Source organism: Cetorhinus maximus, chromosome 38 (assembly GCF_964194155.1).
Source record: "Cetorhinus maximus chromosome 38, sCetMax3.hap1.1, whole genome shotgun sequence".
Classification (NCBI taxonomy): domain Eukaryota; kingdom Metazoa; phylum Chordata; class Chondrichthyes; order Lamniformes; family Cetorhinidae; genus Cetorhinus; species Cetorhinus maximus.
Genome location: NC_135916.1, coordinates 4,090,644 through 4,103,104, shown reverse-complemented (window position 1 = coordinate 4,103,104; position 12,461 = coordinate 4,090,644). Strand labels below are relative to the sequence as shown.

The 12,461-nt window shown below is 46.2% G+C and overlaps 2 non-coding genes across 2 annotated transcripts; both read right to left on the bottom strand.

Moving 5' to 3' along the window:
* Positions 1-969: 969 nt before the first annotated feature.
* trnaa-cgc (transfer RNA alanine (anticodon CGC)) lies at positions 970-1,041 on the bottom strand. Its single transcript has one exon. It is a non-coding gene; the product is annotated as a tRNA-Ala (tRNA).
* A 9,462-nt stretch (positions 1,042-10,503) lies between these two features.
* Positions 10,504-10,575, bottom strand: trnaa-cgc (transfer RNA alanine (anticodon CGC)). The gene has a single exon. It is a non-coding gene; the product is annotated as a tRNA-Ala (tRNA).
* Between the last annotated feature and the right edge of the window lie 1,886 nt (positions 10,576-12,461).

Here is a 12,461-nt window from a genome sequence, read left to right as displayed (position 1 = left end):
CAACCCCAATCCCGATACAATCATCCCTAATAAGCTCTTTGAAGTCAAATCCTCTCTACACCTCAAACACTGGGAATTGTTTCCCCCCATCGCCTCTGCCTAGACCCCTCATGCTTCTGAACGCGTCTATCAAACCTCCTCTCAACATTCACTCTTCGAAGGCTAAAAGCCCCGGACTCTGCACTGCGTCCACGGAACTGAAGTCACTTGTCTCTGGAGTGCCTCTGGTTATAACCTCAGTGTAAACATTTCTGACACCTTCGCATTCTTCGGGAAGAGTGCCTTCCAGAATTGGTCTCCATACTCCGTTTGAGTTACTCGCTGAGCTGGAGGGATCCACAGTCACACAGATACCGTGTAGCTGAGGACCTGCACTCTACTGAATGAGTGCTTGAACTCTGAATGTGTATCGTTAGACACCAAGCAGACAAAAGACTGATTGTTCAAGGTGTATGGTGTGGCTGTGGGACCTCATGTTTGTCTCAATGAACAACCGCAGGTTCTGCTTTGGCCATGTCTATAGTCTCTCATGTTTATCTCAGTGAACAACAACACGTTCTGTTTTGGCCATCTCTATAGTCTCACATGTTTGTCTCAATGAAGAACAACAGCAGGATCTGTTTTGGCCCTGCCGATAGTCTCCCGTGTTTTCCTCAATGAACAACAACTGGTTCTGTTTTGGTGATGTCGTTAGTCTCTGCCACTTCTCTCAATGAACAACAGCAGGATCCGTTTTGGCCATGTTGAAAGTCTCTTATGTTTGCCTCAATCAACAACAACACGTTCTGCTTTGGTCATGCTATTGTCTTTCTCAATGAGCAACAACAGGTTCTGTTTTGGTCAAGTCTCCAGTCTCTACTGTTTCTCTCAATGAACAACAAGAGGATCTGTTTTTGTCATCTGAAGCGAATTTACCATGTCTGTGTGTCAAGGTGAGAAACTGTGCATGGCTGCATTCAGAAGTTAAAACGGGGATGCCGGGGACCGAACCCAGGACTTCATACATGCGAAGCTTGCGCTCTACCACTGAGCTACATCCCCAGATTCCGAAAGATTTCCGTGCCTGTTATAATTTTAGTTCTCTCTATGGCGACCACACTCGATTTATCCGCCCCTGTCACATTTTGTGGAGATATTTTTTGATCTTTATCACAATCAGACGTCATTTCATCTACGACTCTGATCTGATCCCTTTCCATGTGACAGGGGCTGAATCCCTATTGGAAAGATTGAAACCAAGGCCTCGATACGATTACCCCCCTCCCGATACAATCACCCCAAACTCGATACAATCACCCCAATCTCGATACAATCACCCCAATCTCGATACAATCACCCTAATCTCGATATAATCGCCTCAATCTCGGTACAATCGCACCAATCCCGATACAATCACCCCCAATCGCTATACAATCACCCCCAATCTCGATAAAAGGTCCCCCATCTCGATACAATCACTTCCAATCCCGAAACAATCACCCCACTTTCGATACAATGACCCCAATAACGATTCGACCATCCCCAATCTCGATAGCATCGCTCCAAATCTTGGTACAATCATACCAATCGCGACACAATCACCCAAATTTTGATACAATCACCCAAATTTCGTTTCAATCGCTCCAATCTCGAATCAATCAACCCCAATCTCGATACAATCATCCCTAATAAGCTCTTTGAAGTCAAATCCTCCCTACACCTCAAACACTGGGACTTGTTTCTCCCCATCGCCACTGCCTAGACCCCTCATGATTCTGAACGCGTCTATCAAACCTCCTCTCAACATTCCCTCTTCGAAGGTGAAAAGCCCCGGACTCTGCACTGCGTCCACGGAACTGAAGTCGCTTGTCTCTGGGGTGCATCTGGTTTTAACCTCAGTGTAAACATTTCTGACACCTTCGCACTCTTCGGGAAGAGTGCTGCCCAGAATTGGTCACCATACTCTGTTTGAGTTACTCGCTGAGCTCGAGGGATCCACAGTCACACAGACACCGTGTAGCTAAGGACCTGCACTCTATTGAATGAGTGCTTGAACTCTGAGTGAGTATCGTGAATCACCATGCAGTCAAAAGACTGACGGTTCAAGGTGTATGGTATGGCTGTTGGCCCTCATGGTTGTCTCAATGAAAAGGTTCTGCTTTTGCCATGTCTATAGTCTCCCATGTTTATCTAAGTGAGCAACAACACGTTCTGTTTTGGCGATCTCTATAGTCTCACATGTTTCTCTCAATGAGCAACAACAGCAGGATCTGTTTTGGTCATGTCGAAAGTCTCTACTAATTCTCTCAATGAACAACAGCAGGATCCGTTTTGGCCATGTTTATAGTCTCTCATGTTTGCCTCAATGAATAACAACATGTTCTGTTTTTGTCATACTATTGTCGCTAATGTTTTTCTCATGAACAACAACAGGTTATGTTTTGGTCAAGTCTCCAGTCTCTACTGTTTCTCTCAATGAACAACAACAGGTTCTGTTTTTGTCATCTGAAGCGAGTTTACCATGTCTGTGTGTATAAAGGTGAGAAACTGTGCACGGCTGCATTCAAAAGATGAAATGGAGATCACGCTTCATTTATGGGCCCCTGTCACATTTTGTGGAGATATTTTTTGATCTTTGTCACAGGTAGAAGTCATTTCATCTGATTCTCTGATCTGATCCCTTTCCATGCAGAGACAGGGGCTGAAGCCCAATGAAAATATTGAAAGGTAGAGATTCAGCCATGTTGGACGTTGCTTTGGGGGCGGAGGAGGCGGGGGGCGTGGTTTTAGGGGCTCTGCACATTCATGGTGGGTGGAGATAACGGGGAGACTGGAGATGGGGTCCCTGGTTTGAAAGAATGGAGATTTCACAGCTGTTCATTTAGCGCAGAAGGGGAGAGGGTAAAGTAGGATGTTGGAAGCGCCTTTGAAGGAGAGAAGGACAATGTCTCAGAATAGAAAACTGTGAAAAATATCACAAAACATGGGAGCCAGGAAGGATAAATGAGTGTTCAGCAGTCTGCTGAGGACAGAGTAGAGGGAATGTAAGGTAGTTCAAGTCGGCAGCAGAGGAGTATGATGGGGGTTCAAATTTTAGATAAAGAAAGAGGAACTTGGCATATATACGTATATATATATACATATATATGCATATATATTAGCGATATGCAGGGATGACACTCCTTTCTAAGCGTGGAGGAATTATATTTGCAGTCCTTCATACAATGCTTCAGAATGTCAACTCCATGCCACAACCTCAACTTCTGGGAGATTCTGTGGTGGATAATTCCTTTGGTGTGACACAATACCCAGGCTGAACCAATCAATGGCAGTGAGGATAGCTCAGCAACAATGGCTAAATGCAAATGGAGGGGCGCAGTTGCTGGAGTTATGCTCTCAAATTTAGTGCCATGTAGTCTAGGAGCTCCTCGCACTTGTTGTTTGAGGTGAAGCTGGAAGAGAGAGGGGGCGATGTTCAGTAAAAGGTTTCGATAAGAAAAAGGCAGTCAGGGGGTGTCTATTAATCATAGGAATCCCTAGGCAGACCTGGTGGCCTCAAACGCATGTCTGTAATCTACTTTCAGGCGTTTTTCACTTGGAGTTAAGTGGAAACGAGTGCTGTACCAGCAGAGTAGACAGGGAGAGATATAGGAATTGTTTGAACAGGGACCAGTAGATCAAAGGTGCCAAGGTCAATGGGGTAATGAGTTTGGGGTGTTTCCATCTTTGGAGAGATTAAGGGGGTGGCGGTGGATATGAGGGTTGTGATCTCAGAGTAGAGTGAGCACGAGTTATTGAGTTGGAGTCATCGAATGTGAGCAGCCTCTCTTGCAGGTGCTGAGGGAGGAACACAGTGAAGACATGTCAGTGAGAAGATTTTGATTGTACTTTGGTGGACCGTAGAGAATGGGGGTTTAAAGAGTGAGGGGATGAGCAAGGTGAGATTGTCAAAGGAGGAGAAAGCCACAGAGAAGTCAAAGGGCAGAGCAAGCTGTGATAGAAGCATAATTCTGTGGGTGCTGGAATACTGAAATAACAGCAGGAAATAATGGAAAAACTCAGCAGGCCTGAGAGCATCTGTGGAGAGAGAAACTGAGTTAATGCTTCGAGTCCCAATGGCTCTTATTCCGTGGAAGGTGTGAGTTTGTGATAAGTGCCAGACAAACACCATCTCAGACTGCGCTGGGAGGAGGGCAGAGACCGGCGGGGCGAGGGGATGGGGGACGGGGTTTCATGGAGCATTGAAATAAGTTGCGTCTGCTTTTGCTTTGAAATGCGATATGGCTGAAAGGAGCCTCGGGAATTTGGCTTTGAAATTAGCGACATGGAGATGCTAATGATCGACCCCAGGAACTCAAACGTGCAAAGTATATGCTTTACCGCTGAACCACTGTAAACAATCTCGACTTTCGAGTTAATAGACCTTTAGAAATGTGGGTGGGTAGAAACAGGGAGGAAAAATTTGAGTCCTTGGAAACTGAAATAAAAACAGAAAGAACTGGAAAAGCTCAGCAGGGCTGACAGCATCTGTGGAGAGACAAACAGTTAGTTTTTTTGAGTCGAATATGAGTCTTCTTACGAACAGAAGAGAGAGATAAGGATGTGATGGGCTCTGTGCTGTTGAAAAAAAGGGGCGTGTGTACGCCTGGGCTTAAGGAGGTCAGGGATAAGTTAAATGGCGGTGTCAATTGAATGAAAAAGTCATCATTGAACACAAGACAAAGCGAGTGTTAATGATTGTATTAAAGCAACAAAGAATTCACCCAGACTAGGTGATAATAGCAAAGTTAAGGTGGGTGCTGTGTGAGAGCAAAATAGCAGAATATGTTAGTACTGGAAGAGGGAAATGATTGAAGAGCCCCAAGTTGATGAGGAAGAGTTCCATAAGTTCCTCTCACTTCTTGTTGGGGGTGAGTGTGGAGGAAGGTGAAAGAGTTTCAGAGCAAGTTATGGATTAGGGAAAGGAAGTCCGATGCGATCTGTGTATCCCAGTATGATCCTGGAGGAGTGAATGTTTTAATTCGATGAGAGAGGGAGCTTGTATTGTTAAGCATGCTCCAGACGCATCCTGGCATTGGACAGCTCAAACAATTACTCGCTATATCCTTTCAGCTCTGTGTCTCTTGTCGTTAAGCTGAGATGGGAGCTGTACCGGACAGTGGCCGGCGTGAGGAAAGTCATGGATTTAATGAAGAGCAGGACATCAAAGGTAGCAAGGCCAAGAGAGTGACTGCGATACTGACTGGTAACTTTACATCAAGAGGGGGGTTCAGGGAGGGTGAGCGGCCACAAAGCAGAGAGAATACGAAGAATGAAAGATGCAGTCACGGGAGGCGAGAAGTCACACATTGCAGTGGCTAAGTGACAGCAGCAGTGAAGATATCTAAGTGTCAATGCTTTCACAATAATTTGATGAGGGCTGGGGAAGGCGAATTTTGGATGTAAGAGCAGGACCACAGTGAGGTTACTGAAGAAGGAGGAAGTGCGGGAGAAGTGAAAGGGCACAGCCAGGTGTCATGTGTTTATAAGTGCCAGTCTGGTGACATGGTTGGCTGGGCTGGGTGGATCGGAGAGGGAGTGGTGGAGGCTTCATTCACAAGGAAGTTGCCACCCTCCCATGTCGGGGTTTCCATTAAAACCAAGTCCTTGATACATTCTCCGCAATCTCGATACAATCACCCCCATTCTCGATACAATCTCCCCCAATCTCCATACAATCTCCCCAATCTCGATATGATCACGCCAAGCTCGATAGAATCTCCCCCAACCTCGATGACAATCTCCCCAATCTCGATAAAAATAACCCCAAGATCCATGCAATCACACCCATCGAGAGAGTGGTTGGGGGAGGGTAAGCGGGCAGGCAGTACAGAGGAAAGAGAATACGAGGAATTGGAGATGCAGTCACGGGAGGTGACAAGTCACTCATTGCAGGGGCTGAGAGAGAGCATGAGTGAAGTTATATAGGTGCCAATGCTTTGATGATTATTTGGTGAGGGCTGGCGAAGGGGGATTTTGGATGAGAGGGGAGAAACACAGTGAGATTGCCAACGGATTTAGTGCAAGAGAACGGAAAGGACACACCAAGGCACCATGTGGTTACACGTGCCAGTCTGATGCCATGACATGCTGCGCTGGGTGGCTGGGGAAGGAGAGGTGGAGGCTTCACTCACAGAGAAGGTGCCACCCACTCATGTCCAGGTTTCTATTAAGACCAAGGCCTCGATATAATTACACAAATCTTAATACAATCAACCACAATCTCGATACAACCGCCCCAATCTCGATACAAACTACAAAGTCTGGATTCAATCAGCCCCAATCTCGATTCAATGAACCCCAAACTCAATACAATGTCCCCACACCTCGTGAAAACCACCCGCAATCTCGATATAATAGCCCCTATTTTCGATGGAATTACGCCCAAACTCGACACAATCATCCTCCTTTTCGATACAATCAACCCAATCACGATGCAATCATCGCCAATCTCGAAACAATCACCCCCAATATCGATACAATCATCCCCATTCGTGAGACCATGACTCCTGATCTCCATATAATCAACACAATCTCGATACAATCATCCCCATTCTCGAAACAATCATCCGCAATCTCGATACATTCACCCCCAATCTCGATACAATCAACACAATCTCGATACAATCTCTCCCAATCTCGATACAGTCAGGCGCAATCTCGATACAAATCACAACCATTCTCAATACACTCATCCCCAACCTCGAAACAATCTCTTCTAGTTTATTCATGAATGTAAAATCCTCCCGACATCTCAAACGCTGGGAGCTGTTTTCCCCATTGACTCTATCTAGGCCCCTTATGATTTTGAACACCTCTGTCAAACCCCCTGTCAACATTCCCTCCTCGAGGGGGAAATGCCCCAGACTCAGCACAAGCTCCGCAGAACTGAAGTCTCTTGTCCCTGGAGCACCCCTGGTTGTAAACTCAGTGCAACCCATCCTGAAGCCTTCGTATCCTTCCTAAGGAGTGCTGCCTAGAATGTGACACCATACTCTGGGTGATTTACTAACCGAGCTGGAGGGATCCACAAACTCCCAGGCACCGTCAAGCAAAGAACCTGGAATCTGCTGAACGAGTGCTTCAACTGTAACTGTCGTGAGTTACCAAGCTCACAAAAGACTGAAGGATCGAATGTGTGGCTGCGGGCCCTCATGCTTGTCCCAATGAACAACCACAGGTGCTGTTTGGGTTCTGTGAATAGCTCTATTTGGATGCCATTCCGACAGATGGCGCATCCTTCATTGAATTCGGTTGTTTGCGAATGATCTCTTTCTGCACATATGAAGCATAGGGTTTATTACCATGTCTGTGTGTGTAATGGTGAGAAGCTGTGCAAGGCTGCATTCAAAAGGTATACCGGCGACACCAGGGATTGAACACAGGGCATCATACATGCCAAGCTTGCGCGCTACCGCCGAGTTCCATCCCCAGACGCCGATTATTTTGCGTGCCTGTTTTACTTTTAGCGCTTTCTATGGAGACCACACTCGAATTATCTGTCCCTGTTACATTTTGTGGAGATGTTTTTGATCTTTGTCACATGCAGACGTCGTTTCATCTACGACTCTGATCTGATCCCTTCCCTTGCAGTGACAGGTGCAGAATCCCCAATTGGAAAGATTGAAACCAAGGCCTCGATACATTCACCTCAAACTCGATACAATCACCCCAAATTCGATAGAATCACACCAATCTCGATACAATCACCCTAATCTCGATATAATCGCCTCAATCTCGGTAAAATCGCACCAATCTCGATACAATCACTCCCAATCTCGGTAAAATCGCACCAATCTCGATGCAATCACTCCCAATCTCGAAACAATCACCCCGATTTCGATACAATGACCCCAATCGCGATTCGATCATCCCCAATCTCGATAGCATCGCTCCCGATCTTTGGACAATCACACCAATCGCGATACAATCACCCAAATTTCGCTACAATCACCCAAATTTCATTTCAGTCGCCCCAATCTCGAATCAATCAACCCCAATCTCGATACAATCATCCCTAATAAGCTCTGGGAAGTCAAATCCTCCCTACACCTCAAACAATGGGAATTGTTTGTCCCCATCGCCTCTGCCTAGACCCCTCAAGCTTCCGAACGCATCTATCAAGCCTCCTCTCAACATTGCCTCTTCGAAGGGCGAAAATACCCGGACTCTGCACTGCGTCCACGGAACTGAAGTCGCTTCTCTCTGCGGTGCCTCTAGTTATAACCTCAGTATAAACATTTCTGACACCTTCGCATACTTCGTGAAGAGCGCTGCCCAGAATGGGACACCATACTCCTGTTGAGTTATTCGTTGAGCTGGAGGGATCCACAGACACACACAAACCGTGTAGCTGAGGACCTGGACTCTACTGAACGAGTTCTTGATCTCTGAGTGGGTATCGTGAGTCACCAAGCAGACAAAAGACTGATGGCTCAAAGTGTGGCTGTGGGACCTCATGTTTGTCTCAATTAACAAGCGCAGGTTCTGCTTTGGCCACGTCTATCGTCTCTCATGTTTGTCTCAATGAACAACAGCAGGACCTGTTTTAGCCATGTCTATAGTCTCTCATGTTTATCTCAATCAACAACAACACATTCTGTTTTGGCCATGTCTATAGTCTCACATGTTTGTCTCAATGAACAACAACAGCAGGAACTGTTTTGACCATGCCGACAGTCTCTCGTGTTTTCCTCAATGAACAACAACAGGTACTGTTTTGGTCATGCCTATCGTCTCACATGTTTTTCTCAATGAACAATAGGTTCTATTTTTGTCATCTGAAGCGAGTTTACCATGTCTGTGTGTGTAAAGTTGAGAAACTGTGCACGGCTGCATTCAAAAGATGAAATGGAGATGCTGGGGATCGAACCCGGAACTTCATACATGCGAAGTGTGCGCTCTACCACTGAGCTACACCCCCAGATCCTGACACGGTTCCGTGCCTGGTCTACTTTTAGTTCTCTCTATGGAGACCACGCTCGATTTATCCGCCCCTGTCACATATTGTGGAGATTGTTTTTGATCTTTGTCAGTCAGACACCATTTCATCTATGACTCTGATCACTTTCGATGTGACAGGGGCTGAATCCCTATTGGAAAGATTGAAACCAAGGCCTCGATACGATTACCCCACTCCCGATACAATCGCCCCAAACTCGATACAATCATCCCAAACTCGATGCAATCACCCCAAATTCGATACATTCACCAAATCTCAATACAATCACCCTAATCTCGATACAATCGGCTCAATCTCGGTAAAATCGCACCAATCTCGATACAATCACCCCCAATCTCGATCAAAGCTCCCCAATCTCGATACAATCACTCCCAATCTCGAAACAATCACCCCACTTTCGACACAATGACCCCAATCGCGATTCAACCACTCCCAATCTCGATAGCATCGCTCCCAATCTTGGTACAATCACACCAATCGCGATACAATCACCCAAATTTCGATACAATCAAATTTCGTTTCAATCGCCCCAATCTCGAATCAATCAACCCCAATCTCGATACAATCATCCCTAATAAGCTCTTTGAAGTCACATCCTCCCTACACCTCAAACACTGGGACTTGTTTCTCCCCATCGCCTCTGCCTAGACCCCTCATGATTCTGAACGCGTCTATCAAACCTCCTCTCAACATTCCCTCTTCGAAGGCGAAAAGCCCCGGACTCTGCATTGCGTCCACGGAACTGAAGTCGCTTGTCTCTGAGGTGCTTCTGGTTTTAACCTCAGTGTAAACATTTCTGACACCTTCGCACTCTTCGGGAAGAGTGCTGCCCAGAATTGGTCACCATACTCCATTTCAGTTACTCGCTGAGCTGGAGGCATCCACAGTCACACAGACTCCGTGTAGCTGAGCACGTGCACTCTACTGAATGAGTGCTTGAACTCTGAGTGAGTATCGTAAGTCACCAAGCAGACAAAAGGCTGATGGCCCAAGGTGTATGGTGTGGCTGTGGGACCTCATGGTTGTCTCAATGAACAACCGCAGGTTCTGCTTTGGCCATGTCTATAGTCTCTCATGTTTATCTCAGTGAACAACAACACGTTCTGTTTTGGCCATCTCTTTAGTCTCACATGTTTGTCTCAATGAACAACAGGTTCTGTTTTGGCCATGTATATAGTCTCACATGTTTGTCTCAATGAACAACAACAGCAGGATCTGTTTTGGCCATGCTGACAGTCTCTCGTGTTTTCCTCAATGAACAACAACAGGTTCTGTTTTGCTCATGTCGACAGTCTCTACTAATTCTCTCAATGAACAACAGCAGGATCCGTTTTGGCCAAGTTTATAGTCTCTCATGTTTGCCTCAATGATCAACAACACGTTCTGTTTTGGTCAAGTCTCCAGTCTCTACTGTTTCTCTCAATGAACAACAACAGGTTCTGTTTTTGTCATCTGAATCGAGTTTACCACGTGTGTGTGTGTAAAGGTGAGAAACTGTGCACGGCTGCATTCAAAAGGTGAAATGGAGATACCGGGGATCGAACCCGGGACCTCATACATGCGAAGCATGCGCTCTACCACTGAGCTACATCCGCAAATCCCGGTAAAATTCTGTGACTGTTCTAGTTATAGTTTCTCTATGGAGACCACGCTTCATTTATCGGCCCCTGTCACATTTTGTGCAGGTATTTTTTGATCTTTATCACAGGTAGACCTCATTTCATCTGCTTCCCTGACCTGATCCCTTTCCATGCAGAGACAGAGGCAGAAGCCCCAATTGAAAATATTGAAACGTAAAGATTCAGCCATGTTGGACGTTGCTTTGGGGGCGGGGGAGGCGGGGATGCGTGGTTTTAGGGGCTCTGTACATTCATGGTGGGTGGAGATAACGGGGAGACTGGAGATGGGGTCCCTGGTTTGAAAGAATGGAGATTTCACAGCTGTTCATTTAGCGCAGAAGGGGAGAGGGTAAAGTAGGATGTTGGATGCGCCTTTGAAGGAGAGAAGGACAATGTCTGAGAAAAGAAAACGGTGCAACATATCACAAAACATGGGGGCCAGGAAGGATAAACGAGTGTTCAGCAGACTGCTGAGGACAGAGTAGAGGGAAGCTAAGGTAGGTCTCGTCGGCATCAGGGGAGTATGATGGGGGTTCAAATTTTGAATAAAGAAAGAGGAACTTTGCATATATATGTATAAATATATACATATATATGCATATGTATTAGCGATATGCAGGGATGACACTCCTTTCTAAGCGTGGAGGAATTATATTTGCAGTGCTTCATACAATGCTTCAGAATGTCAACTCCATGCCACAACCTCAACTTCTGGGAGTTTCTGTGGTGGATAATTCCTTTGGTGTGACCCAATACCCAGGCTCAACCAATCAATGGCAGTGACAATAGCTCAGCAACAATGGCTAAATACAAATGGAGGGGCGCAATAGCTGGAGTTATGCTCTCAAACTTAGTGCCATGTAGTCTAGGATCTCTTCGGACTTGTTGCTTGAGGTAAAGCTGGAAGAGAAAGGGGGCGGTGTTCAGTAAAAAGTTTCGATAAGAAAAAGGCAGTCATGGGGTGTCTATTAATCATAGGAATCCCCAAGCAGATCTGGTGGCCTCAAACAGCTGTCTGTGATCTACTTGCAGGCGTGTGTCCCTTGGCGTTAAGCAGAAATGAGTGCTGTACTAGTAGAGTACACAGGGAGAAAATTAGGAATGGTTTGAATAGGGACCAGTAGATCAAATGTGCCAAGGTCAATGGGGTAATCAGGTTGGGGAATTTCCATCTTTGGAAAGATTAAGGGGGTGGGGGTCGATATGAGGGTTGTGATCTCAGAGCAGAGTGAGCACGAGTTATTGAGGTGGAGTCATCGAATGTGAGCAGCGGCTCTTGCAGAGGCTGAGGGAGGAACGCAGTGAAGATATGTCGGTGAGAAGGTTTTGATGCTATTTTGATGGACCACAGGGAATGGGAGTTTAATGAGGGTGGGGGGGGGGGGGTGAGGGGGGTGGCGGGTGGTGGGTACGAGCAAGGAGAGATTTTTAAAGGCGGAGAAAGCGACAGAGAGATGAAAGGACAGATCAGGCTGTGATTGAAGTATAATACGGCGGATGCTGGAAATCTGAAATAACAACAGAAAATATAGGAAAAACTCAGCAGGCCTGAGAGCATCTGTGGAGAGGGAAAAAGAATTAAAGTTTCGAGTCCGAATGCCTCTTCTTCCGAGGAGCATGTGAGGTTGTGATCAGTACAAGGCAAACACCATGGCAAACTGCGCTGGGTGGAAGGCAGAGACTGGTGGGGCGAGGCGAGGCGACGGGGGACGTGGCTTCATTCATGGGGTTTCATCGAGTTTTGAACCAAGCAGAGTCTGTCTTTGCTAAAAGTGAGATGCTTGAAAAGAATCTCTGCAATTTTGCACCAAAGTTAACGACATGGAGATGTTAAGGACCGAATCCAGGACCTACAAACATAT